Source organism: Passer domesticus, chromosome 3 (assembly GCF_036417665.1).
Source record: "Passer domesticus isolate bPasDom1 chromosome 3, bPasDom1.hap1, whole genome shotgun sequence".
NCBI lineage: Eukaryota > Metazoa > Chordata > Aves > Passeriformes > Passeridae > Passer > Passer domesticus.
This window is the reverse complement of record NC_087476.1, coordinates 99,451,172-99,477,266: the sequence shown is the minus strand read 5'-3', so window position 1 is coordinate 99,477,266 and position 26,095 is coordinate 99,451,172. Positions and strand designations below refer to the sequence as shown.

At 47.3% G+C, this 26,095-nt stretch overlaps 2 long non-coding RNA genes across 3 annotated transcripts; one reads left to right on the top strand and one right to left on the bottom strand.

Moving 5' to 3' along the window:
• LOC135297274 (uncharacterized) lies at positions 1-13,252 on the top strand. Its single transcript, XR_010359324.1, has 2 exons — positions 1-182; positions 6,176-13,252. It is a non-coding gene; the product is annotated as an uncharacterized LOC135297274 (long non-coding RNA).
• On the bottom strand, positions 10,453-22,376 carry LOC135297273 (uncharacterized). 2 transcript variants are annotated; one of them, XR_010359322.1, is made up of 5 exons: positions 22,207-22,376; positions 17,686-17,840; positions 16,285-16,342; positions 15,297-15,427; positions 10,453-10,714 (listed from the first exon to the last, which is right to left on the bottom strand). It is a non-coding gene; the product is annotated as an uncharacterized LOC135297273 (long non-coding RNA). The 2 variants fall into 2 exon arrangements; XR_010359323.1 differs by lacking the exon at positions 16,285-16,342.
• Positions 22,377-26,095: the final 3,719 nt, after the last annotated feature.

Genomic DNA, 26,095 nt, shown 5'->3' with positions numbered 1-26,095 from the left:
GTCCCCCTGTGACCCGCTCCCACCAAATGGCTGCCCCCCCGGCCCCGGCAGGGCTCTCCACACAACGGAGGGGCTGTGTGACCTGCCTGCTCCCAACTTGGTTGCTATAGGAAAGGGAAGAGGCTGGAGAGAATGTGTGGGGCCTATTCACACCCCCAGCCCCGATTCACGGTGCCCCTGAGGTAATGTTTGCCCGGCTCGCCGTGATCTTGCCTGATAAAGGGGCCTCCTAAAAGTCAGGGGGGACACACCAGACCAAAGAGTCTGGGAGAAATATTTGCCTTGAATGCCAGTAACATGTGGAAATGGGGAGGTTGAGTGGGGAGGGGGGGATGATAAGAAAGGACCCTTTGAAAAAGAAGGAGGTGGGGAAAAATGCATGCCTGGCTGGCCCCACAGGCTTGCCGCCTCTGCAGAGTGCAGCCATGCATGGGAATATTGGGGTTCCTCTTCACTGCAGCCAAATGGTGACGTTGCACAGGTACATGTGTATGAACACTTACAGTGATGATGTGACCTGTATCCAGGGTGGTTTTCTCCTGACACCAGGGATCCAAAAGAAGCAGCAGCTCTGCAGCAGCAGCAGGGGCTATACATCTTTCCAAAACCCACCTTTGTTACTTTCTGTTCAGCCATCTCACCCTGAATGCTCTCATGATTCGAGTTATTACTGTTAGTATAATATTTCTGCTTTTGTGCAGTCAGAATGTCCTGTGGGCCCATCTTTTTGTAGGTTGTAATAGTTTTGTTTCAGAAAAGCCCTTTGGCTGCATGTGAAACCTGGGAAAAAAAACCAAAATTCCCAATGCCTAAAAACAAGCAAAACATAACTCCAGTGATTGTGTAAATGTTTTTCTGTGCAGATTAAGAACAGGAATTTTGTTGCAGGGTAGGCAGTGACCACCTCTTAAATTTTGATAGCTGATTTCAGCAAATGTCCTGTTTGTATACTTGATATACTTAATTGATCTGATCAAAGCAATGAGATGAGTATGTCACTGCTGTCGGGGTACTTTGTGATGAAGACTGCATTCAAAATGCATTTTCAACATTGCTGATGAGGCTCAGAGGTTTCCTCTCTGGGACAGTGTTATCTCTGCTCCAAAGGAGGCGTGAGGAGGGCGGTGGGAACATCTGGACCCTGAGACACAGAGAAGCAAACCAATCTGGGGGAAGGTGCATGGCAAGGGACTGGTCAAAGCATTTGTTCAGAGGACTTTGTCTTAAATCAGCTGTAGTTGCTTGGCTGGGACGCTCAGTATCAGTGGGCATGGCTGGGTGGAAAGCTCTTCCCAGTGTGTCACTGGGGTCAAAAGGAAACAAAAACGGGAGTGGGGTGAAAGAGGGAAAAAAAGAAAAAACAGCAAATATTATAGTGGCATTTTCTCATGGGAAGGGAATATAGTCTCCAGCTCTGGTAAAAAAGAAACAGGGGGGTTGGGGCACTGCTCCTGAAAAAGGCTGGGAGCCTGGGAAAAGCACTTCTATGAGAGAAGGAAAAGATGAGGGTGATTTAGGATAAGAAATGTTGTCGTTGGCTTTGACTAGAGGGAGAGCAGGTCTGTTCCTCCTTTTAAGTGGCAGCTATCATTGTAAGAAGAAAACAGACTCCAAACAGACCATGAATATTGTTTATATAAACCTCTGCTTATACTGAGAAAGGGGCACCTAGAAATGGGTTTCTCAGCCTTTTCCTGTTTCAAGGAGTAAGCCCTCACTTTGAGAAAAGAGAAAAAAAAAGCCCTTGTGTGTGAGGGAAAAATAAAAGGAGCATCAAAATGCTTGACTGATGACTGGGAAGAGAAATGGTGTTCAGAGAGGTGACTTCTGGCCCTCTAAGGATAGCACTGGGAGAGAAGCAGAAAGAAGCAACATTGCTTTTATTTGTGATTAAATAACACTTTGGCGGCCTCACCCCCCTCCCTTGGCAGCCTTTCTGCAGACAGCAGCCTACCAGCTGGGGAGCACTGCCTCTCCAGCACTGGGCATACACAGCACAGCAAACAGGGAATCTGGGACTTACTGCAAGCTTTGTATTTCATTTCAGCAGCTTGATTGGGGTCTTGCCATAGGGTCAGTTGCTGTTAATCCTGTATTTGTATTTAGCAGATACACCTCTTGCTCTTTTTTTTTAATAGAATTCCCCTGGAGAAAGCTGTCATGGGTAATGGAGGCTGCATCTCACAGAGTTTAACTTTCATTTATCTGCAGAAGAAACAAGACTTATAATACTTTTGCTGCTGCTTAAGCTTAAAATCTCCCCTTCCCCCTATCTTAGGTTAAATATCATATCCATCAAAGGATGTTTTTACTTTTGGATGAAAGTTTTTCTTTAAAGCCTGTGTTGCAAGTGACCTGGTGAGGCTGAGCACAGTTTCTGAGCCCTCTGAGAGCTCCCATGGCTAGTGAGGATTAAAGGAACTAGGTCAGATTTCTAAACTATAGCATACACGATGCTGCTGTTCCAGCTGGACTATCTATAAAAGCTGGAAAAGAAAATCAGAGTCCTGGAAAGGTTTTCTTGGATGTGCACTTCCCAGAACTCCCCCAAAAAGTCATCCAACTGTGCAGGCAGGAGTGCAAAAACTTCAGAAGGTTTTTCCTAAATCAACCCAGCCAGCTGAAATCCACAGGAAGGCTTGTGGGAATTCTGCTAATGAGATGACAGATAATGCAAGCAAAAAATGGAAGAAAAAGCATTTTTCTACATGTTGTCACTTCCAGCTTTATTTAATGTGAACTAGTTCATAAATAATTGTGTTCCTCCTTCAGCCTTAAGTATAGGTAGGAGGACTTCATCACCAGTTCTTTCTGGGGTGGGACAGAAAGCTGTCCATGTGTACTGCAGAATGGCTTGGGATGTGCAAGGAAAAATAAGTTTTCAGCCCACTAAAACTCCCTCAGGGAAAGAGAGGGGTAGAACAGAGGGGCATGCTGTGGTCCATGGTCCATTGACCAGGCAGAGGAACTGTGCTGTCCATCTCATTAACTTTTTTGATCTCTGGCTTCTGTGAAAAGGGTGCTGGCCGCTCCAGCCAGGTTGGATCCTGGCCAAAACAACATCCTGAATCTGTGGCAAGTGCTCTGGGATCAGACCACATGTGATGAGTACCCCAGACTTCTGCTACATTGGGAAGAGACTATTGTCATGACCCCTGCTGCGCCCTGGGAAAGTCACTCGGCCATGGCTCACAGGAAGGAGAAAGCTGGCTTTTCCTGGATCCAGGATTTCCTCCTTCCCCCTTCTCCTCTCTCATGTGCTGCACCCACATCTTACTCCACTCCTGGCGTGCCAAGATCAAAAAGCAACATGGAAACGTTGTGTGGGCTGCCAGTGTTCCTGTGCCAACAAGAGGACTAGTGCACGGCTGTCTTGTCCCCAGTGACACAGGTGGCCTTGCTTCTGCCCCGTGGTGCCACTGCTGCCGCATGGCGCCGGCCTGCAAAGCTGCCCGCGGGACTGGGCAGCCCTGGCATGCACCGAGCTCGGCTGAGCAGACTTCCCCAGTGTGGGAAATTTCTAAAGAAGCAGCTTCCTTTAAACCACATTTTCATTTAACTCGTCTAAATATACTTCAGTTTCAAAACACACACTTAAAAATAACTTACAGAAATATTTATATGGACACTGAAAGGAACTTTCCAGCTTTGGGGATTCAGCCTGCAGCCCACTGCAAGAGCCCACAACTGCCTTCCTGCTCAGTCACTCTTTGCTTGTTATTGAGCCTCTTGTTTTGGGAGTGTTTGAGTCTCTTTTTCCTTAAGTTATCTTGCTTCACTCCACCCTGCCTCAGGGACTAAGAGGGTTTTGCTTCAGTGAGGTCAAGGCTGATATTGCAGGATAGTTTTTCTCTCAGTCACAATCATCATAACTCTCTCGATGGTACAAGTTTTGTTTCAGACCTGGAAAATTCAGCTCATCCTGTGGTGGGGCACAGCACGTATTTGGGAACTCCCTCTGTCATCACCTTGCCCCTCTCTATGCTCTTCATTCATTTGCCTGTCTCAGTTCATGTCTTGCTTGGAGCAGATCTCAGCTTTTGGCAAACGTATGTCAGCCTTGCACACTGGGCTTAAAGATGGGATTTGGAATCTTCTTGGTGGTTTTGCAACCCAAATGCAATAGTAAGGGTAATAACAAAACCTTCTCCCTAGTGGTTTTCACCATCCTTTATTCAGTGCTGTCAATATTTTCTTCAGTGACACTGTTAGTTATCTGGGGGTGTACCAATCACTTCCCCTTGTCTGTGTGGACAATCCCCTTTGCTAAAGAAAGGCTAGGCTCTTACTAAAGCATCACAATTAGGTCAAGTCCACAAGTCCATACTATACATCATGTGGGAGAGAAGCAGTTGGGACAAAGGTTGTCTGATAAGGATGTGTTGTGTCATTTGTCTGCGTGTCCTGGCTTTTCAAAAGACATCCCCGTAGCCCAGGAATGTCTTATAGGGGGTTTTAAATGTCTCAGTTTTTCATTTCACCAGGTTTTATTTTTAGATCATGATACAATGTTTGTTCAGTACATATTGCGGCACTGGTAAGAATCTGTCCTGTGTTTATCAGGAACAAACAGCCCAGAGGAAGGTGTGCTCGCTATGATGAAGAGTATTTGAATTATAAGAGAGGTCAGATGACTGCAAAATTCTGAATTTGTATGATCATTCAGTCCTATTTGGTGCTGCAGAAGTAATTGATCTTGAAATGTTTGATTACTGAAAAAGTTCTGCTACAATAAACATTTGTGTTGTTGTAGATGAGGTAATTTGCATAGGAAAAAGCACAAACCAAATCTAGTCCTGCAGTATCTTTTATGGGAATAACTTGTGACACTTTATTGTGTCACTACCAATAAGTTTCTGGTTTCTATTTTCAGAGTGAGGTTCAGCACCCTACTGGTTTGTTAACAATTTTGCCTCTCTCTCTCCCTCCATGTTTCCTTTTATATGTAAAGGTTGGAGAGGGGTTTGTGAGTGAATGTGCTTCAGTGTTTCTCATCAAACTGTAGTCTAAAACTTCATACAAGGCAGTGGGAACAGACTCTAAGTCACCAATTAAATGCAACTAGCTCTGAAATGTCACACAACATCCATTTAAAACAATCCAAACTCCAGGCTTGGATTAAGATCCAGGCATTCCTAAAAACACAGGATTAAACTGAAAGCTCAGATTTCCTTTAAAACAGAAAGCTTCCTGCTCTCTGCCTGCATAGGCAAGATCAAACCCCTGATCTAAAGAGAAGCAAAGCAACACCTCCTTCTGGGGTCCCAAAACCCCAAGGGTGCTGTTCAGAGCTGCAGTTTTCCTGGCAGCAAAAATGGCCAGAGGTTTCTGTCCCCTGTGCTGAGGTTGACTGTGCCTTTGGCTGTGCTACTGCTGTCATCTGCAAGCTGGATCACAGAGAGCGTTACAAAGGAGCACAAAGCTTGCTTTGATTTTAGAAGCCTTTTTTTTTTCTTTAGCCCAAACTGTTTCAATGAATGAGCAGTCTCTGTGGTCATGTACATTGATGTAGTGACACCACAGGTGATGAGGGAAAAGGGGAAGGACACATTGCTGTGCAGAGTCCAGAACATCAGGCTAGGGCAGGAGCTTCCTAAGCAACTTTGCTGCTGAGGAGAACTTGTCATCAATATGTCCCTGAGAAGGCAGAACATTGCAGCATGGATTCAGGAGCAAGCAGCCAGGCTTAGGAAAGGCCAGAAACTTTTAAATCTGCTTTGTTTTTGGAGAAAAAGGGATCAAGACTCAGACCCTGAGAATGCAGCTCTGAAAAGGGTGAGCTGTTCTGCTCGTTAGGGTGTCCTTTCCAAGGCTCATCTATAGCAGACAGAAGCAGGCACTTGTCATGGCCTCTCATGGTCACAGTTGCTCAGGGCATCTTTTGCATCCTCCACAAGAGGGTCCCTTCCATAGCATAGTGTGATGGCCACACTAGTGGCAGGATGGGGGAGGCCTGTGGTGGGACCCCACGAACCACCAGTCAACTTGGAGCAGGACACCATGGCCTCATGGAGCCTGCTGTCTCAAAGTGTCACTCCCTGACCCCATATCATTTTCTGGGGAGATCACAACTTAAACTTGGTATGCCCAGGGACGACAGAAGGATGTTGTCATGAGGATTGGGGCCAGTTTTCTTTCCAGAGGTGTTAAGGGTGTTGCATTCTGTCTACATCAGGTGTGAGAGCAAAGATATCTCTGGAGGAAGCAATCCCCAGGGACTGCAGTGTGGAAGCTCTGGAGAGCCTTGTCGCATGTGGACCAGCTCCCACCACATTCTGATGAACCAAGGCCAACTAGCACACCAATTTCAGACCAAGCCAGCAGAGGTCACAGTAGGTCCAACAAATTCTCCATGCCCTTGTCCAGCTCAGTGTGCCCTCAGAGTTCACCATTGACTGACTGGTATTAAACCCTCATCCTACTCAACAGGCTGAGCAAACCTGACAAAGCCAGGTTTTGGCTGCAGAGTACCTTCCTGGAGGGAGCAAATAGCTGCAGGAGACTTGGGCTGTGGCTTGGTTGTAACTTTCTTCCCCAGTGTGTGCTCCTGTTGCAGCTAGTGTGCAATATCTTGGTGTTAAAATCAGTCATGAGGGTGTGGACGTGTTCTCCTCCTGTCATTGCACAGAGGAAAATCACAAGACGTGCCAGCCTGTCAGGCTCCTTTATATTCCCAGACCTCTCACCTTCATACTCCCTGTGCCAAATTCATGCCCAGGCTGGAGGGTGTTCCTGCTACATGAAGGTGATCTGGTCTGCAGGGAAGCTGGGTCCACGTCTTCTTGTGCTGTGTTACCACCTTACCAGCAGCTGCTCTAGGAGTCTCCTGAGCATCTCCATGCCACAATCTGGGTGGATCCCTGTTGCATTGGGCTTTCCTGTGGTCTTCCACAAGAGCTGGGATGATCCCCGTGAAGATACATGTACTGCAGGGGCAGGTAGGGTTGCAAACAACCAGTCCATGTCCCTGCTCAACTACAGCTCCAAAAGGAAAATGCAGGCATGGCAAATGCAAGACCAAATGTATAGTTTTGTATACAGAGACACTGGGGATTTCCTCCTCCATTTCTAGCAACATCATCTTGGGCAGAGAAGAAGCAGAAGTAAAAAACTATTTTTTAAAAAGTAAATATAGGAGCCATGAAGGTCTGTATGCCTTTGCTGATGTCAAGATCTGCACAGGATCAGGGTCTGGTTAACTGAGGTCTCCCACAGTCTACTGGACCACACACGAGGACACCTTTCTTGCTGAAGACTTTACTGGTACAATGCCTTGGTGGCTTCAGAACCCACCATGGCTATGCCATGTGGCATTTCCCGATGGCGAAAATGCCCACGTTCTGCTATGGAAGGCGTGAGATAGCTGTGGCTGGTGAGCTGGCGAAGCGAAGCCTTATTCCTGTAGGTCTCTGCCACTGGAGGGGGACAGAGCACCTCGCTCAGGGGTAGGTGCCCCTACACCCCTCCCAGAAGAGATCCTCCCATGCTGCAGGGCTCTCATCCAGTTCATCCTGGTGGATGGGCCGCTGCTTGCAATGCCGCGCCCTGGAGTGGGTCATCGCGGGATTGCGCTTTTAGCAGAGGAGGGGCGCCGTTTGGCAAGAAGGCAGCATTTCACACAATAGCAGTGAATCCACTGAACATTGCTGAGCCTGCCAACATGGGTGGCCCAGCACATCCAGGGAGGGGTGTTGAGCAGGGGCTCTCTGGAGATAAATGCAAACTTCCTTTGAACTTCAAGTATGCTCCTGGTGGTCTGTGATTTCCAACTGCTTTCTTGTCACCTTTGGCCCTTGAAGAGCCATTCACCATCTTTCCCATTAGTCCATGGCTTGAATTGCTAGAGCAGGGCAGTGCTGCTGCTGTGCCCTATCCTTGGCTGATCTGCAGATGCATTCTGCAGATCCTGGAAGCAATGCTTAGAGCAGCAGCTACATCGGCTGGGTTCAGTGCTGGGCTGGGCTGACCAAGACCACCTGCAAGAGGTGCCACACTAATACACCATGGTGAGGTGGGTCCTGGGCTCTGAAATGGCAAATTTTGCCTGGTAGAGCTTCCCATGGAGCAGTGCATTGAGAGGATCTCACCAAAAAGACATGGTCTCAGTTTTGGTCAAGAGGAGGCCACCTGGACAGCTCATGCCTTGCTCACCTACTGGGCTCTAGTGCTGCTGTTGTGCCAAATACCACAGAGAACTGGGTGGCAACTCCCCTTGCACATTTTGGAAGGGTGTGGTGACCTGGGAGAGGCTTTCCCACACTGGGGTACCCTGAGGAGCAGACACCTCTCTCCTGACCAGCTTGCTGTGGCCGATGAGACCTGATCGATGAATGAAGGTGGCACGCTGCCATCAGGCTGCATTGTGCAACAGTGCGTGATGCAACTGAACTTTACATAACCTGATGCAACACTTAGAGCTGGAGTTTAAAGCTGCAGGTCCTGGGTCATTACTGGTGGATGTACCTCCCTGGTGTATACATGCATGAGGTCACCCAGTGTGTGGACAGTAGCACTGCTCCAGGCAGCTCCAGCTTTACTCTTGGGCTTGAAATTGCTTCAATCAACCAGCCAACCAACCATGGCTCCATGGAATCCATGAGGAAAACTAGACCAAGGGCAGAGGCAAGATCCACATTTATTGCAGACAGCAACTGTGGAAATGTCATCCATGCCGCTCAGCTTGTGCTCTCCATTCCTATCTGTGGCTCATTCCAGCCCAAAACATCTTTGCACACTCCTGCCCTTCAGCCTTTCCTGGTCCAGCCGTGGACCCCAGCTCTGCCTGTGTGCTGCAGCCTCCCAATGCCTGTGATAGCACAGTCCTCCTTTGCAGGCCCTCTCCCCCAGATACTTCTGAACAGCTTCCTCTTTTTGTGTGAAATCATGGCTTGGAGCTCCATGCTTTGTTAGACAGGCTGCCTTGAACTGAGCAGAGCTGATGCTTAGCCTGGTGCTTTTGGAAAGGTGGGAGTATTCCTCTCCTGAGGCAGGACACCAATGCTCTGCAAAACATGTAAGATAATTGCCTTAAAGAAAATTGGCTTAAACCTGACTTTCACTTTGTCCATACTGAGCTTCAGGCCAAAGTAATTTCTCATCTTTTCTTTGACATTTATCATATTTAAGTTAAAAGAAAACAGAGAGGAGTTACTGGCCTGTTGTTTTCTGTACAGCAATGAGAGTTTGCAGCTGTTCTGAGGTCTGTCGTGTGCGTGGTGTGTGAACAAGGCAGGGGGAGCAGGAACACGTCAAAGAGGAAGAAAAATCCCCACCAAATAAGCAGTCATGGCATTTAAATTCCTCTCTGAAACAGAGGAATCCTGTAATGCCCCTAATGACTGTTGCATGAGTCCAGCCTAGGTAGCATAACTGCATTAGCTTCCTTGGGCTTTTCTCTCTTCCTCTGCCCTCCCAGCCAGTCCCCGCTGAGTGATGTGGTTCTCATGCAGGCAAGAGAATGAAGCGGAGCCTGGGAAGAACCCAGTATTCTTTTTGTGTGAGGATCAGGCTAGCACAACTCCAAGTATCACCTGGCTTTCCCTTCCCCCCCTTAAAGGAAGCTAATCCTGGGCATCACCAGCTCTGCCAAGTTTACATGGAAAATACCACTAGCAGGACCAGCAACTCCTTCTGAAACTGGACTGGGAGGGGACAAGCTGGTATCCCCTTTCTGATGTGACTCTGCACCTGTGACTCATTGACATCTCAGTACCTTTCCAACAATGCTGTTGTGCCTGTAGTCAGTGCTTGGGTGCCTGGTGAAACTTCTTTCTTTTCAGCATTTTTTTGCCAGGCCCCAATGATGTAACACCCCAGGTGAATTGCCACAGCCCTGCCAGGATATGCTGTGGTGCCAGAAGGAAGGTGTGAAAAATGCCTTTCCCTTCCCGGGTGCCTGGTGTATTGATGCACTGTCCCCCCAGTTCTCTCTTTTCCCGAAGATGCATGGGCCCCCTTTCTCTGCTCCTAATTGTGCCCTCCACAGCTGATGCACATCAGACATTTTCTTGCCTGGGCATGAGCAGAGACAGTGCCTGAAGAGTAAACAAGCACCTCTGTTTATCATGAGGCACCTCTGCCTGGCACCTGTAGTGCCACAAGAGATCCCCCATGGCATAGGGAGGAATTACAGAGCATTCACTCGTAGCCATCCTGGCAGCTAACTGCTGCATTTGCAGTGCCTTACAGGAAGGCTGAGTCCCCATGGCTGCTGCATGGTGATGGTTTCTTTACCTCAGCTTCCCTATCAGCAAAGTGGGAAACAAAGGCACCACATTGTCCCTTATGGAGAAGAGAGAAGAAAAGAGGTCAGAAGCCTGAAGCTGTGAGCAGAGACGTGTGTTGGCAATGGTGTGAGCTATTTGTGTGCTGCGGTGAGGCCTCGGCACCGCTGACCACGTACATACAACAGCCTGGGTGTTTGAACTCCACCCCGGGAGGATTCACTGGTATGAGAGCAGCACCTGACATGGAGATCACCAGGTGCCCAAGATCAGTTCACAGATATTCTGGGAGAATATGTAATCAAACCTGTTCTTTACATCCCTAAACTAAACAGCCTCCAGGAAGCAAATAAATGGTTAAGAAGGCAGGCCAAAATGCTGAAGGAGAAAGCAACATTTACTCCATACTCGTGGCCAAGTTGTAGTGGGAGAGACTGCTGTGTATACTCACTAAGCGCTGATCCGTGACCATGTGGCTCTTTGTATTATGTCTAAGAAGGAAAGAAAAACAAGAAATGGTGACCAGAGTGGGATTATAATCCAGGAATACAGTGGCTGCTAAAAAGCTCAAGAGGAAACCACAGAATAGTGGCTTCTGTTAAACCAGTGGGTGAAATAGTTGCCTAGATGATGGGAATTATCTCAAATCCTCTCTCCATAAAGGCACTTGTGATGGTCTTGTGTTTAGGCTCCTGAAAAATGCAATTTAAAAAAAATAAAGAAAAAGGAAAATTAAACAATTTCTAAATGTGTGGGGAGGTGGGGAAGTGGGATGTTTAAGGAAATTACTAGTGTATTGCCAGTTTGGAGAGAGTTTACATACTGTGTCAAGGGAGCAGTTAGTGTGTGGTATGTAAAATGAAGCAATACAAAAACGGTTATTAACTGAGGCTGATTTGGCCTTAAAATGTGCTCTAGGAACTGCTGTGTCAAAGGATACAGCTACTCCAGAAGACAGGGAGTTGCAACAGCATCAAACAGCCTGAAACAAAACTTTTTTTGTTCCCTTTTTGGGGGACAGTCTCCCCTTGGAGGTGAAAGTCCTTAAGGGGAGTATCAATATTGAAAAAATTAATGAGAGAAAGCTTTGTTGAAAGAAAAACATTATTTTAATTCCACTGTGCTTCTGAGAACCCATCTGTGGGACAACCTGTGTAGAGGCAAAATGACAACGTGGGCAGGACCAGGGATCCTCTCCTCTCCCTCTGCTAAGGGAGGATGTCAGTGAGGATGGAGTTTTCCCTTTTGTGGTGGTTCCCTAGTTGCTGTGAACAAATTTGGATATTCTTGGCCTAGGTTTGACTAAGCAAAACTTATCAAGCCTATGGGAATGCTGGCTGATGGTAAAAAACCCCTGTGAATAACACACACAAGGTTTTATTCCAGCACAACAGGCCAACTCTAGGATAGTTTCCACACCCATGTTCTGATGGAGGGTCTTGGCCCTGCTATTGCAGAACATTTTTAACTTCAGAGCAATGCAGGCAGAGATTATTGGAAATGACAACAAGGGGTGTCTGCAGAGGTACTTGTGAGGCTGTCAAGAATGGCTGTGGAGCAAATAAGGGAAAAGTGATTATTCCAGAGTCTCAGCCATATGCTGTGGGTCTTGTAGATTATATTCATAAATCACACTGAGGCATGAGACTATCCTCAAGGCACCTCAACTACAAGATATGTCACAATTATCTTCCTTTCTGGGCAGAGGCAGTTATTACCAATGGGTCTTGCCCAACACATCAACACTATTACACTCCCTAAATAGACCAGTGCACAAAGGACAGAAGTAATGTTGATCCACATGATGTGCCAAGGCTCCAGATGAAGCAAACAACTTTGCATTTACAGAAAATGAAACTGCCTGCAGAATTAGCTTGCAGCACATCGCCATGTGCCTGAAACACTGATGCTGAAAGCCAGACATCAGGGTAAAATACTCAAAAGAGCCACACTTGGGGCTCGCTGGCATCTGTCTGTAGTGCTGTGCTCACACCCAGAGAAAAGACCCATGGGTCATCTTGGGAGGTCAGCGGTTTAACCACAGCTTATCTCAAGAGGAAACAATTTACTCCGGTTGTGAATGCTGAATACTGGCTTCAGTGTTAGCAGGAACAGCCTGGTTAGGAAGAAGGAAGGTTTTCTGGGGTATTTCCTGCTTGTGTGGTGTGGCAGGAATGCCTAGTGACTGGTACCACGAGCACCTGGAGAGCGGCAGGTATCTTAACACAATGTGAAAGAGAGAACATGCCGAGGGGACGGAGACATCTGATGATGAAAAGATGAGGAGATGGGCTTAGCACGCAGCCTCTTTGAGCCTTCTTGGCTGGGAAGAGAGTACTGAAATACACATCCAGGTTGCCTAACGTATGGCACCAGAGCACTTACTGTAATAAATCTCAGGTCTACTGTACTCCAAGAATTACATGATGGCCCTCTGGGAATGATAGCTATGAAAGCCCTGGCTGGAAATTTGGTTCAGTGGCCAGACACTGATACACAAATAGGAGGAATGGCAAAACAATGTTAAGGGTATTAATAAAGCTAGTTGGGAAATTTTCCATCAGAATAATTCTCCAATGGAAAATGCCATTTTCACTAACTCAGCAGTTTCTGTAACAAAATTGCAGATTTCCATTGGGAAAATCAAACTGAAGTATCCTTGGCTCTTTTTTTGCAAGAAGAAAATATAATTGCCAAGAGCATTGTAGGCAGGGACTAACAGAAATTTTCTTTCTGTGCAGATCTCAGACAGTCAGCCTTCCCTTCAGGTCCAGAAATCAGAGATGCAGCTGAGCAGTCAGAGATCCAAGAAGGCTGGGAGATGGGAAGTCACCCCCTTAGGTTTTGATAGCTCACCTGCTCCAGAAAGAAAATATATCCCTACCAGATGGACAGCCAGGAGGCCAGAAATTTTCATGGTTCTTGTAAAGCTTAATCTTTGCGGAACTCTAATGAAGACAGGGTTTTTGATTTTTCAGTTTAGTATTTTCCTTAAAAAGAAACTCAGCTACTCTTGTTTTCTTTCTTGCTGGAAGGGATTGCTATTTCCCATCGAACTCCGGGTATCAGCAAACACTACGCCTGCTTAGATATATTCTTCTTTGTATTCTCAGGAATGGCCAGCTGCTCTAGGAAAGCAAACTTAGAAATGGGCCATTTATGGGACATATGTTTTTGATTGCAGGAAATGCGCCTCATAAATGGCCCGAAGTGCTGCATATGAAAGCTACTAATTTAACACAGACTGGGAAAGTGTTAAGATTAGTATTTTCATGGTCAGGAATTCCTACTTGCATTGTAAGTGATGAAGGGTCACTTTTTTGATGTTCAAAAAGTTGTGTGCTTTTATCTTACAAAATAGTATCAGCCCTGTCAAATAAGGTTCTTGCTATCCTGCCATAAGAGGAGCAGTGGGAAGATTTGTTCAAACATCCGATTCAGTGATCCAAACCAGAAGTCTGGATAAAGTGAACTTACAATAAAAAAATATGAATTCTCTTTTAGCCTAGAAAGAGCATGTTAATACAGATCTCAACTACAGTCATCCATGGTCTTGGAACACAGATTTTTCTTGCTGGGACTTGCTAGCTCCTGATTTCCAGGGGGGGCGTTTGTTTGGTGATAGGATCAAATGGCCCCATATAGTCATGCATGAGTCTGCTGCATTCAGATTGAGAAGAAAAAAAATCTGTGCAAGAGGTAACTGTGAAAGCTCAGAGAAATTTTAAGCAAATTATTTGATGACCTTCTTCTCTGTTTTATCAGGTGGAAATGGCATTGGGAGCCTTGGAATTAGAAAAATGAGTAGTTGAATTATGCCTTCTTATCAAAAATAATAATTGTCAGCTTTATGGAAATGTTTGTGGTAATGGATGCTGAAGTAGGTCAGCTGGCAATTATTCAGGTAGCAACAGTTGGGACATGAAAAATCTTGGAAAGACTGAGACCATTTTTAACATGCCTGTAAATGCTTTTAGACATCTGATTTAAGGCTTCTTAAAAGAACATTTAGGAACATCAGCTGGAATCTCCTGGTAATTAAGTTTCCTGATTGGTAAAGTGGAAATGCCTTTTTTGCAAGGATGTAACATTTAATTGGTCCTTGTCATGAAGGACATCAGAGTTCTCTGGAATTCCCAATGGAGGTGTTCTGTGATGCAGATAAATGTTTGCTTCGTTCTTGTTCTACCGTATTTGTGTATTGTTTTATGGGGTTTTTTTTAAGTTCTTTTTCACTCTGGAGCACCTTGGCAGTCAGAATTCAAGAAGGAATGATTCTACATGTCCTTCAAGCAGGACATGTAGAAAAGACCCAATGACTTGGTGCTCCTCTGCAGAGCCTGGTAGCAAGGTCAGCTTCTCCAGTGCTGCTCCTATGTCTTCGTGGCAATGTTTGTCCTGCTTTATGGCATTGTTTCAGAACTCCCAGAACCTCTGTCTTTTGTTGTAATTTGGGATCTCCTTCAGCAGCTGGCCATAGCATGATGGTAATGACATTCAAAAAGTATCCCAAAGGAGCATGCTAGAGCTTGCTTTTTCTCACTGACTTTCAGTTTTCCTCTGTCCTGCTGCAATGCTCACAGTCTTGCTCCCCTCGGCCTGAGCTGCAGGAAAGCTTTTATCCATCAGGGCCAAACAATCCTTCATCCACCTCTCACCTCACTGAGCTTTCACCTTTTGCAAGTTCCCCTCAGACCCAGCTGTGGATAGATTAATCACATTTCCATCAGATAAAGACCAGCAGAGGCGTCACAGATGAGGCTGGGCTTGACTTCCTGGTGCGGGGTCAGCTAGTGTATGATCTCACCTCACACTCCAAAACACACCACTCTCCATCAGCTTCCTTTCTTTTGTTAGCAGACAGTAGTAGGACAGTGCTGGGTTAATGGTTTGCCTTGGTGACCTTTAAGGTCCTTTTCAGTCTGAGTGATTCTATGATTCTGTGACTTCTGGTGGTGGGTCACAGGCCTGAGTAAGTATAGCTGTTCCCTCTCAAGGGAGAAGGCCCCAGGGTGTCCAAGGAGGGATCATTTACACAAACTCAGAGGGCCCTGAGGACTTTGGTACAAGTACCTGCTACATCCAGTGCAATGCAGCCATCCTTGGCAGCAAATCCAAGGGAATTTACTTGCATAAATGTAGAGTGATACACTTGTATGTATTTCTGAGTCATGTCCTGTCGGTACTTCCCGCAGCAGTTACATCTGTGGGTTAGATAAATAGAAAAAAAAAATGGAAGCAGTGAAAAATGGAGTTTCATAGAAATCTCAAGGACCAAGACCTTAAAATAATACAAGTTCAAAAAATGGTCTTAATACAATACATAGATCAAATGCCTCTCACCCTTCTCCATGGCTCTTCTACATCTTAACTAGAAAAGCATAGGCACTTTGGGGAGTTCTGGCTCTTTTCCTGGGATGTGCTATAGGGCATGCTCTGTCTATGGAAAAAGCAATGTCTTACTTTTTGTCCCTCTTCCCATTCCTCATGATCTTGATCTTACTTGGGGATGGCAGCTGATGCTTAAGACTTAGGACAGCTGCATAATTCATGGGCAGGACTGCTGAGTTTATGGAGGGGATCGGATATCAGAATAACGGGGTTCTGGACCGGAGGGATTAAGCTTGCAATATTGAGATTTGGATGTTCCAGTTGGTGATATTGCCAAAAGGGACACGAAAAGTGATCTCATTTCAGTTTGGTGCAGCGCACTAATTAATTCTGGGGAATATACACAATTCTGCTAAATTAATCCTTATCTCAAGTTCCCATATAAACCCACTAACAAACTTTTTCCCCCCTTTTGATTCACTTAGAAAGCATGATGAAAAGAAATTTAAAAAGTATTTGTTTGGTTTTTTTTCCCCTTTGATGCACAAGTTACTGGCTTCTGCTAGATGTAAGATGTTGTGGGGTATCTTGGTGGTTTTAGTGGCACACAGAAACACCTCCAAGACCTGCCTGACATGTCTAATGCATGTGTTCAAGCTTTAAGGAAGGGGGAATGGGGATCAGAAAAGTATTTCCATCCAAATCAGATTGGCCAGAACAAATTTTCAACCTTCTGTAAAGCGTGGCATAGTCTGCTTCCCTTAGCCAGCAGGCAATGTTCTTGTGAACTGCAGAAGAGAAAAATGACACATTTAGTTATGTGAGTGATGGAGAAAATGGAGATGAATGTCCTTGATCTCTCTAGATCAGCTTGTAGTTGCCCACACTGGGACTGATGGCGGTGGTGGTCCTAACCAATCTAATAGTACTGTAGATGGCAAATAACTGCCTGCCTCTTCCTTGCCTGGTGTTTAAAGGATGCCTTGTGCTTTGCTTTCAAAGTTACCTGCATTGTATGCAAACATTTTGATCCCTCCACTATACAGAAATTCAAATATAATAGAAGTTCAGTATACAGCATCATCCCAGTTTCCTCCAGAAGCAATGCCTCTGGGTTTTGCACTTTGTGTCTCATCTGCTATGGGACACGCTCCCACCTCTGGGCCTGTGACAGCAGAAGTGATTAGCTCCCACATTCTGGGAGGGGACCCTGCCCATGTCAGTCACTGCTAACCCCGCAGCAGCACAGCCAACATGACATTGCCCTCAGCAAGGTGAAGGGTTTCCCTTCTGGGAAATGTTTTGGAAAGCGGCAGTGTCTCTGTCATGGCAGGCACAGCTCCTCCCTGGCCTCTCGCTAAAACAAGCCATTGTCCATGTGCCTATGAATCACCCCAAGCACACTCAGAAACACAAAGGTGTTGTGTCATGTGAATTGAGGGGTGCAAGAAGGGAAACGGGGGTTTCAAGGACTGTGGAAGTGGTCAGGAGCAAGATGGCTAATTATGGAGGCCTTGTCTGTGCAGAGTGCTCTATCACTGCACAGACCAGCTACACGGGGCATGCACTGAGGATTTCAGCAGTAATCCTCACCACAGGCCAGCATCTGCAGCATTCCCCTCTGCTCCCTGTGGAGGAAGTGGGAAGGATGGTTGGCAGGATCCACACAGCTGCCTCATGCCTCCTCCAGTTTGTCTCTGCACTCCCACTGTAGCTTTGTGCTGCCCCTTGAAGAAGTATCTTTATGGCTAAGTCACCCAGTGACCCCTAAGCTTGTGCATTAATTGCAGGTTTTTGTGATGTGAGGCTGCTTATGGGAGCCCTCATTTGAAGGACCTCCATGCTCCTTTGTTTTCTGTGTCAGAGAAACCTTGATATTTGAGCAATGGCTTGTGGCTGGGATGACTGCTGGTATGAACTAGAAAACCCTCCCCCTCTGTCTGTGAGGTTCTAGATCTTGCCCCTGCTCACAGCACATTTTATGGATGGAGCTTGTTTACCTTTTGATGCAACAAAGTTCCCCACCGTCTGCTCCCATGTAGGTTTATACAGTGGTTACTTCAAGACTGAAGCTCTTGGTAACTGTGCCAGGTTGAGAACACAGCTCAGGTAGGGTTTGCCTGCTTCTTACCTCATGCTAGCAAAATCCAAACGAGGATGAAGACAGAATTTTTCAATAGTGGAGGCAGCTCTTTGCTGGAGCACTCTGTTGTGGATGATAGCAGCTTCTTTATTTCTTGATGTCTTTGGATTGAAACTGGATGACCTTCTGGAAGGTATGCATGACTGGATGCAAATACTTGGGATCAGTAAAGGAAGAATTGAGATTCAATTTCACAGCTAGCTTTACATACGAGGTGCCAATCTGTTTTGGCCTGAACACACAAGTCTGGGCTTTGGCCCCATCTAAATACAACAGCATGTGGTGCTTTGGAGAGAGCTACTCTTTGCTCGGGCTGAGAAGTGATGACCATGCAGCAGCTCCTCAGACAGAAGGGATTTGCTCCGACGTAGGGTGAATGTTCATACTGGCTGCTGTGGGGACACGGCCAGCCTGGGGTACAGCTGAGCTGCACTTTGTTGTGTGGCTAAGAGGTGAGGTTGGCAGCATCTGCCTGTTCCAGTAACCCCACTAAACAGGCTGCTGCCATATCCTCCCAGGCTCTTCCTTAAATCTCTTTTGGAGCCCAGGTCTATAACAAGATGTGGCTTTTTGTGCAGGGATTCCCATGCAATACCAGCTCTGACAGCTGGGCAACAGCTGGTTGCAGATGATTGCCAGCATTAATAAAAGAGGCTATGTGATGGATTCCCTTCTGTAGGGGTAACTAAACAAACAGAGCTCGAGGAAACCTGGCCTTCTCCAGGAGCAAATGCGGCACAAAAACTCTTCTTGTTCTGACAGGCCAGCAGCGGGTCCTTCTCCACTGCGATTTGCAGCTAATCCCATGTACAACAGCTTCAGAAACTGATCTGGTGAGAGCAGCCCCTCTCTGCTTCCTTCACCAGCCTGCTAGTTGTAAGGGAAACATACATGTTGAAGAGCAGGATGATTCCTTTGTGGCCTCCTAAATGATTTTGCAGTGCCTTTGGGGGAACATGGGCAAACTGTGGCAAAGCTCCCATACATTATATACTTGTAGGCAGAGGTATGTGGATGTAGGGGATGGGAAAGATTGCCCAGGCCTCTCAGGATGATCTCAGATGTATGGTGATAACTTAAAAGGATCATGGGAGGGGCAACAGGGCACAGTTTCCACTTTTCTGCATCTGTGGGCAGTGCAATCCTCATACTGACTTCCAGCAGGGCCCTGTGCTCTTGAGGAAAATGTTTCCCATCTCCCTGGGACCAAGGTCTCCCTTGAACAGGCAGTTCCCACTGCTGTGGGGTCTGAAGGACAGCCTCCCTAAATGCACCAGTCACCCTCTCTTGAAAGGCAGGCCCCTTCTTGGCAGCTGCTGAGCCGCCTCAGCATGTGCCACTGTGCTACGGAGTCTTGTGGGTAAACTTAAGGCTACTGAGTATCTACAAGGCGGGAGGATCCTCTGTGGTCTGCCTTTTAAGCCCCCTTTCTTCATTCTTCCTGGGTCCCCTCCTCTTTGCTCTGGGTTTCCCTGATCCCTCACAGCCTCGGCAGGGCAGTGGAGGCTGGAGCTGGGCAGGGGGTTGAGAGGCAGATGGGAGTTGGCGGCTTCACTCTGCTGGAGTGAGGGAGGGCAAGTCACTGACCTCCCAGCAGGAGTGACACAGGAAACCTATAATTACATGCTTGTGACAGCAATGCTGGATCTTGTTAATCACGCTGCTGCCATGTCAGAGATGCTGCCTCTTGGGATTAAGGAAAACAAACAAGCTCAAGCAGCACTGGCAACAGTGGTGACTCTGTCCAGTGATTACCCAGCACCTCCCAGTGCAGTCCCCCCACAGCACTGGCTAGCCCAGCTGTGGGGAGAGTGTCATGGGAGACGAAGGCTCAGCAAACAACTTGTCCCAGTAGAGCCTAATGGATCCATCACTTGCAGTGGCAGATTGGAGTCCTCTCCCTTTTTCAGCAGCTCTCTAAACACATGACACCTTCACCTCCCCCTGGAAATCAGCCCACCTTTTTCCCCCTCTGTGTTTTGTAGGAGTAGGCTGGAGCACAAAGGAGATTTACACAGAGCCCTGCAGGGAGTCAGTGGTAAAAGTGGGCTTTAAGTGCGGCAATGCTGCTTCCACACCCTGTTTCCTCGACCCTTGCTCTGCTGCTCCAATGCTGCCTCTCAGCCCTTCTCCTCCTCTTTGGAGGGAAGCCCTGGTGTTCTGCCCTGCAGTAACCCTGTCCACTATGCTGGCTACTTTTTTTTTTATTTTTTTTTATTTTTTTTTGGTGATTGCTAAATATCTCCACTTTTGCAGTATGAACTTTGCTTGAGCAGTTTCCTGTCCTCATGAAGTGACTCCACCTCAGATCCCATCCCCACCTATTGGAAAAAGTCTTGGCAAAAACAGTCAGGGAATACAAGGTCTGAGCTAGTTCTCTCCTCCTTCATAAAGGTCTCTGCCTGGGGCAGCCCTAATGGCAGTCCCAAGGTGGAGAAGACACTGCTGCCTTACTCAGCTTTACCAGGTTGTGTTGTAATGGGCAAACTCATCCCACGTCCTTGTGAGGTCTCCTGTGCCCCAATAGCCAGAATCCGGAAAAGGGCATTGACACAGGACAGGACTTGCCTCAGGCCAGCATGGGAAACAGAGGGACTTGGGATAAGCAGGTCCTTGTTGCATCCCCAGAGAATGAGGGGAGCGAGCCTCAGACTGGGGGCTGCAGGCTTCAGCCAGCCCCTAATCCAGTGTGCAGCTGAGAGGATCAAGAGATAGAAAGGTTGCTCCCTGTAAATCCTTTTGAAGTCTGTTCCAACTGTTTTGCTGGGAACTTGCTGGCCTGTGTGCCAGAGGGGATGCTAAGCTGAGAAGCCATGAGGAGCAGGGGTGTGTGTCCCCTGTGGGGCCTTGGGCCCTGAAAAACCACCCACTTGCTCCAGGGCCCACTGCTGCCTGAGTGCCCCAACCTCAGCAACAAATGATGATGCTGGGGGGTGTGAAAACATCAGGATTGGTGAAGCCCCTCTGCTGTAACCCTGCAGGCCAACTGAGAGAGGGCAGGAGGGTTGCCAAGTGCCAGGACAGCACAGCTGAGGAGATGGCTGGTGTGGGAGCAGCTGGGTGGGCATGGCTCCAGCTCTGACCCTCTGTGGCTGCGGGTTGCAGGATGGCTTGCCGCTGGCTCTGCCTTTACATAAACACACTTTGCTTCTCTTGACTTTTCTCTTAATGAATTCCTCCTCTACCGGCTGTTGTTTTTGGCCTCCAGCTGATACTGTGGTTTTCCTTCTCCACACGTGATAAAAACACTCCTCACCCACTGCTTCCTCCAGGTGATGGACACCTGTAGCTGGCCTCCTGTCCCCATATGGGTCAGGGTTAGTGGCACCAGGACACTAAGTCATCGCCACACATGTACACTTGCTTTCTGGACTCTGCAGAACACAACATGACAATGTGTGGTTGTGTGAAAGGGGTCTGAATAAAGGAGCCAATGCTCCCTGAAGCAGAGGGGGACATTGGGGATGCAGGAGAGGGAAGTGAGATGGAAGCACTAGGCTTGCTGTGCGTCTGGACCCTTCCCAAGCAGCATGGGCCACAGAGCTGGAGCAGTGCTGCATTTTCCAGCAAGGAAGAGGTGACCAGAGAGCAGCCACTCTGCCTACTGTCTCTTAAATTTGCCAACTTGAAATGGACAACAAACTAATTAAGTAAAAATATCAGTAAAATATTTGTATTTAACAGCCTTTCCCCTCGTTCCCCACTTCCAACCACTTACCCTTAAAATTCCTCTTGGGACATGACTCTAAGCTTTTCTCTGAAACCACCAAGACTAGAAACTACCTGTCTTTTCTAGGCAAATCCTGAAAATTTTCTTCCCTCAATGAAAGCAGGGAAAACCCACATTATCACAAAACCTATCCTAATTTGTATGCCTCTGCCCCCTGACCACTCTCCTCTCCCTGTTGCATGGGGCAGGCCCCTCTTCGGATCTGTCCTTCGCAGCTGGTATCTGTCCCTGCTCCTGAGGCCAGTGCTCCCAAATCGTGGCCCGGCACTGTGCGGCTGTTGACCTCCGCCAGCGCTGCCCACAGCACCCCGTCTCCCTGGCCCATCTCCCCAGACTGCGTTTTTTATCCTCCCTCCTTTTCCATAAATATGTAAAACACACAATCCTGCTCCCTCTTCTCCCTGTGCTTTCTTCTCCTACAACTCAGCTCCCTTTGTCCTTCTTTCAGTGAGTTTCCCACAAAGGCAGGTTTTGCAGTCTCAGAGCAGATGCAGCAGAAATGCTGTGCATGAAGGAGCAGCGCTAACGGCTGCTAAATGGTATCACCCTCGAGAGACTCCCCTGAGATGGAGCAAGCAGACATAAGGTACAGCTTCTATTCCTGAAGGCACAGAGTAATTTTCCTGACTGGGTGACACTAAACACCTTGTTTAAAAATAGAGAGAGGAACCTGAATGAACAGGCACAGTGGATGTGAGGTAACAAAGGTAAAACTCCACTGTACCAGACACTGGGCACAGACAAAGGGCCACACCTGTGGTTTCACTAAACCATCTCACCTGATCTGGCACTGCTGGTTAGTGACTGATGATGGCAAATTCCAGTCCTGCAAATCCTACCAGGAATCCCTTCCTGCACATATCAGCAGTGCCCTTTGATCTGCCTGTGGACAGTGGCCAGGGCTCCTGGGCAACCCCTGCTTTCCCTCACGCCCTACAGCTGCCCATGCTGCAGGAGGGCTGCAAGAACTTATTGGTATGGGGTCTTCTGCAAGAGGAGCTTGGGCTTGGCGTTGACCTTGTCCCATTTATCTGAGTTATGTAAGATCTTCCCGTATGGGTTGCTGGCTACGTGACACCTAGCTATTTAGGCCAATGTATTCTGTGACAAATGTGACAGTCGGTTTGGGGGAGGGAAGTGGGTAGGCTGGCTTGTGCTGTCTCAGGCAGGAAGGGAAACAGCTGGACACCGTGAAGCAGGGTCACTCCTCAGCTGACACAAATTTCCCTGTCCTGCTGCCTGTGGGAGATGCCCAGTTTCAGCTGAGCTCAGCAGTTCTGCACCCAGGGCCTCTTTTCAGAACAAGAGATATGCTAATAAATCACCATGTTCCTTTTTGACCATCCTGTTCAGGGCAGGAGGGGAGAGAATATGAGAGGGTAACTCAGGGATCTGGGTCCTTTGCCTCTCCTTTGTGGGTTTTGAGTTGGGCTATTTCCTTGTGGTTCATTCAGAGATAGCACAGTTCTTGCTGGAACTTCAGTTTGCATTTAGGCCAAAAAGCAGGAGCTACTCCCTGGGCTTTGGGATACAAATTCCTGGCAGCTTTGGAGGCATGAGCTTGGGATGGGGTTGGAAGCAGATGGGAAACTGTAGCATATGGTTAGCACTGGGCTTGTTGGAATAAGAGCAGCATGAGGAGCTTGCAGGCACAGAGAGCTGTAGATCACAGTAGTGCTGCCACTGGCTTGCCTACAGAAACTGGTATTGGACTTCATCTATGTCCTTCTTGCTTGTCTTCCCCATCAAGGAGGTGTTCATCCCCCTTCTGGGCACTGTAATAGAAAAAAAAATTCCCAGACAAGTCAAGGGCTCTTCTGCCTCTCCCTGTTTTATGCTGAGGGTGCTTTGTGTGTGACTGTTCAGCACTTCCAGCAATGCAGTGGGTGACTTCCACGCAGAATGTCCTAGACTGTTGTGATCATGCTGTACTCAAACTTCAGAGGTGCTGGCAGACTTCCAGTTCTGGTTGAAGTGCAATGCACACCTTCTCTTCCCATCAAACAGCAGCAAAAATATTTGTTTGAGGAAGGCAAATGGAGAAAGCACCAATGACAGCAGGTATTAGTTGGCAACAAACTGAACCCCTTACAGGTGCCTGCAAATAGTGCCATGGCTGTGGTCTGGCATTGTTCCTGCCACCATTGTGCTTCATGACCGTGGGCATATTATTCTGTCAGGGGTCACAGCTGTGACCCCCAGTGCTGCAAGTACAGGAAGCCAGGGTGTGTGAGGTGCCATGCCTCTGCTACCAACCTGGGGAGCACTTTGGGGGATACAGGAAGCTTTCTGATAAGCGCAGATGCTGTGATAGCAGTAGATGGGATGGCTTCTAGAAGACCACTTATATTCTTAAGTGGTAGTATACATCTGGCTGATTTTGTCACCTCCCATAAAGCACTGTCTTCTGGGTACACCTCATCCAAGACATTGCTTTGAGGTTACCAAACATTGAGGGTCTCTGGCTTTCTTGGCTACCAGTGGGCAAACAGTCAATCTTGCACTCCCCAACCTGCCCATGCTTCATGTCCCTGTTGCAGTCATCTGCAAGTCCAATGCATGTGGGACAACTGACCAGATCACACAGAATTACACAGTTTTTAATGTCGGAAGGGACCTCTGGAGATCATCCAGTCCAACCCCCGGCCAAGGCAGAGGAATGAGTCCAGGTGGATTTTGAATGTCTTCACAGAGGAGGACCCCACAACCTTCCTGAGCAGCCTGTTCCAGCCTCCCACCTTCAATGGAAAAAATATTTATGTTGAGGTGGAACTTCTTGTGTTGTAGTTTATGGCTCCTCATCCTGTCGCTGGGCACCACTGAAAAGAGTCAGGCACCACCCTCTTGGCGCCCTCCTTTGAGAGGTTTAAATGCATTAATGAGATTCACTCTCAGTGTTCTCCAGACTGAACAGGCTCAGCTCCTGCAGTCTCTCCTCATAAGAGATGCTCCAGACTTCTCATCCTCTTTCTGGCCTCCAGTAGCTCCTTGTCTTTCTTGTGTTGAGGAGCCCAGAACTGGACACAGTATTCCAGAGGTGGCCTCACCAGGGTTGAATCATCTCCTCCAACCTGCTGGCCACTCTTCCCAATGCTCCCCGAGACACCATTGCCCCTCCTGGCCATAAGAGCACTGCTGGCTCATGGACAACTTGTCATCCACCAGGAACCCCAGATGCTTCTCCACAGAGCTGCTCTCCAGTAGGTCAGTGCCCAGTCTGTGCAAAAACTTGGGGTTTTCCTCCCCACGTGCAGCACCCTGCACTTGCCCTTATTGAATCTCACCCGGTTTCTCTCTGGCCAATTCTTCAGGCTATTGAGATCCTGCTGAGTGGCAGCAGAGCCTTCTGTTATATCAGCCACTCCCTCAGATCCTGGCCACTGCACAGAACATCCTTTGAGCACAAGAATTTCAGCCTGAATGGGCTAGAAGGGCTCACATCACTGTGAGGTGTTGGTGGATGTTCCTCCTGCATGGGATTTTTCTGCAAAGGGAGCTTGCTGCACTTTAAGAGTTTCTGTTCCATAACTTGGCATTAGTTTGGAGCTAGGTCTTCAACATCACTGTTTCTCCTTACCATCCCTGGGACAGCCCTTTACCCTGAGACAGTTTTGGTTAAGACAGGACCATGTCAGCCTTTCTGTTTTTAAATGGTGAAGTGCTCAGGGGAAGCCTATATGAAGCAGGAGATGTGATACTGTAAGAAGTTAATTTGTTAACATAACTTGAATTTGCATCAGTGTTACCTTTTTTTATACCTTGAAGCCTTCGATCTTCAAAGCTGCCTGTCAAACACCTTTCATCAGGATCAAATTATTGATTTGGAATTTGCCTCTGGACAGAATGAGAACCACTCCCAAATACCACTCGTCCAGAGTACACTCTGTGGCAGTGACACTGCTATTGAGGCTTTGTACAGGGTCTCTCACCTGTGATTCCCTGAAAGGATGTGCATGCCTCCTTCCTTGCTTTGCCTCCATGGCCCCCCTACAGCAAGTGTCCCTGGGAATTATTTTTGCCTCTCCTGGGCTTGCTGCTTGTAGGAGATGAGGAAGGAGCCTCCAAGCACCCCGTGATCAGGGCAGGCTGGGGCTTGCTGGCAGCACTTAAACAGGATCTCCTCGATCATCCAATTCATCTATGCCACAACTATATGCTGTTATTAGGTGATTATGTTTCACTATCTTCATTGTGTAATTGTTCATATGCTCATAAGCAATGTAAATAGCCTCTAATGAGTTGGTAAGTTAATCATTCAGTAATGACCTTGAATGTCAGGAACTGTTTGCACAGAAAAGCAGCTACTTTAAAGTTTTTTTTTTTAATGTGTGGCAAAACCAGCTAACATCTTTGTTCCTTCTTTTTCCTAACACTCTGCAAGCTATTCTGCTGATAAGGTATTTGAGTTGTGTGGATTTGCTCATCAATTATTCCATAAAATTTGGCTGCCCTATTTCACACTATTGATTATATTTTTAAAAAGCAAAAACAAAAGAAAAAAAAAACAAACGAAATCTATATCAAGTTTCTCTTCTTTTTCCTTATTTTAAAATTTTATTTTAGTGTTGATAGTCATGAATGGATCCTTGGCCCTATTCTTCCCTGACTTTGCTATTTTTGAAAGTGTTTTTCAGGGCAAATATTTAGGCCAAAGTCTGACTTAGGCAG